Source organism: Bison bison, unplaced genomic scaffold, assembly GCF_000754665.1.
Source record: "Bison bison bison isolate TAMUID 2011002044 unplaced genomic scaffold, Bison_UMD1.0 scf7180017864524, whole genome shotgun sequence".
Taxonomy (NCBI): Eukaryota; Metazoa; Chordata; class Mammalia; order Artiodactyla; family Bovidae; genus Bison; species Bison bison.
This window is the reverse complement of record NW_011495075.1, coordinates 35,415-38,123: the sequence shown is the minus strand read 5'-3', so window position 1 is coordinate 38,123 and position 2,709 is coordinate 35,415. Positions and strand designations below refer to the sequence as shown.

The window sequence follows — 2,709 nt, the reverse complement described above, 5'->3', positions numbered from 1 at the left end:
CCTCCCGCTCCGGCTCCGGCTCAGGCGCAACCTTCGAGGGATTCAGGCTCATTTCCAGGAAGGAAAGCCCACATTCTCAGCGTGGCAGATCAGAAAGGAGCTGCCGTTCGGAGCCCCCTCTTCACCCACCAACGGTTTCCTGAAGTTCCAGGCGCTTCTGTTTGACCCCCGGCTGCTCGCGCCCCAGTTGACGGTCACGTGGTTCAGCTGAGGTCAGTTCAGTCGCTCAGTCGTGTCCGACTGTGTGCGACCCCATGAACCACAGCACACCAGGCCTCCCTGTCCATCACCAACTCCCGGAGCTTACTCAAACTCATGTCCATTGAATTGGTGATGCCATCCAACCGTCTCATCCTCTGTCGTCCCCTTCTCCTCCTGCCCGCAATCCCTCCCAGCATCAGAGTCTTTTCCAATGAGTCAACTCTTCACTTGAGGTAGCCAATCTGATTACACGTTTACAATTCATGTTGATTGGTGTCCACTTAATCTACCTTCATTCTTAATATAAGTGGAATACATTTTTTTTTGTCCTTGTTGACTCTTGCTAATAACACCAACATAAAAGCACATCAGAAGCAGAAGTAATTTCTCATGAATGAGTTTATTCTTGTTTAAGGGCTGATCCAATTAAAAGAGGTGCACAATTGAACATGTGTAGAAAGACTCTCAGAAGTAACACTTACTTGTGGTAGTATCACTGGAAAGATGGATTCATTTAAGCACAGAAAATATTGTTACTCAGGCTAATGTACTAATTGCCCACAAGCCACATTCCGTCAGATTGGTTCTGAGAAAAAGCAGATGGTGGGAGGAGAATTCTTTTTCATAACTTTAGGTTCTGAGCAGGAAGAAAGAGTACCATTTGATTAGTATTGGGAACTATATTAACAAAGTTTTTTTTTTTTTCCCCAATGTTTTCAAATCACCCAAGTTTGCTTCTAACAAGTTGGTGTCAAGTATGAAACGATAGGCTGCTCAAGAAACAATCGTACTGACAGAGATCATTGTAACTTGACCCTTTAAGATCACATTTTCTGTGATCCTTATGGCAGACATATTCCTCAGTGCCCACTATTTTATGTTTTATTTTATAAGTAAAACATTTGTCATCCAGCTGTTCATCACCGTTTCCATTGCCCCTTGTCAGTGGGATACATAAGGTTGTCAAGTCTTGGCAATGAGCCATCCGTAGAAAGTGGTGCCTGAAACCTAAAGATCACCTTCTCTATGTTAAAGCCATTAGATACAGACTTTTTTTTCTCTTCCTTCCTACTTGAAAATGTTGCCACTGAAATGATCACTTTTTAGACAAAGATGGAAACCACATATTGAGGGTCTAATTGCCTTTCCCAAACTCCTTAACTCATACTGCTGCCTGAGAAAGGAATAAATTACTTTAAGTCACTGCATCTTGAGAGTTCACTTAGCTATAGTGCTATATTTGCTCTTATAATACTTTCCATAAACATATCCTTGGCAGTTCACCTCTGCATCTTACTACTCACTAGGACAATTTTTACCTGAGAATGACCAAGTCTCTTCAGAAACTATTCTGGTATTGAGAGAAGGGCACCTTGTCTTCTGTCTTAACCAGAAGGAGAAAAACTCAAGCTTCTGATCTATATTAGATATTAGGTTATATATCCCTTTTCCCTAACTACTTGATGAGTCCTTGGGCTTGTTATGAGCTTTAAGACTCCAGTTGTCACATTAACTGGTTTTGCATCCCTTTTGATCCATCATCTAGGCCATTTTGCTAGCCTTTTTAGGTACTTACAAGTCTCTTTCTTAAGCTTAGGAAATCTCAGCTATTTTTTTTTTTCTGCACTGTGCTTGCAGGTGTAGATAAGGTGTGTTTTCACCATACATTTGAGCCAGCACATCTTTAACTGTCCTTACTTATTAGTGGAGCTTCCCCAATGGGTCAGCAGCAAAGAATCACCTGCAAGGCAAGAGACATGATTTCAATCCCTGGGGGAACATCCCCTGGAGAAGGAAATGGCAACCTACTCCAGTATTCTTGCCTGGAAAACCCCATGGACAGAGGAGCCTGGCGGGTTACAGTCCATAGGGTCACACAGAGTCGAACACAACTGAGCATGCACACACTTACACGCACTTATTCTGAGTGAAATTGTTCCCCCAGAACATGTGTTAAGTTCCTAACCTGAAGAACTTCAGAGTTTGGTTATAGGATCATTGGGTTATAGGGTCATTATTTGGATATAGGGTCATTGAAGATGCAATTGTTAATATGGAGTCATACTGAAGTAAGGTGGACTGTTAATCCCGTGTGAGTGATGTCCTTACAAGAATGAAGAAATCTGGACACAGATGTAGAGGGAAGATGACCATGAGAAGACAGCAGAGACTGGAAAGATGCTTACAAGACAAGGAATGCCTGGGACCATGAGCAGCTGGAAAAAACAAGGAAGGAACCTCCCCTAGAGCTTCATAGAGAGCCTGGTTCTGCCAATACCTTGACTTCAGACTTGTAGGCTCCAGAACTGTGAGAAAATAAATTTTTGTTGTTCTAAGTCAATGAGTGTGTGGTACTGGTTAATGCAGACTGATGAAACTAATATATTTCTTTACAGTAATTTTTAAAAGTTAGAACTTGGGTTTCACTTTAGTTTTCTTAGTCTCCCAGGCTATCATCCTTTCTGCTCTAGGAGCTCTTCAAAATGTATCTGAAGTTTCTTTGGTAAA

The 2,709-nt window shown here is 42.0% G+C and overlaps 1 protein-coding gene across 1 annotated transcript in view; it reads right to left on the bottom strand.

Moving 5' to 3' along the window:
• Positions 1-2,709, bottom strand: part of LOC104981851 (patched domain-containing protein 3-like) — a 30,074-nt gene that overhangs the window by 12,858 nt on the left and 14,507 nt on the right. The window lies entirely within an intron of this gene.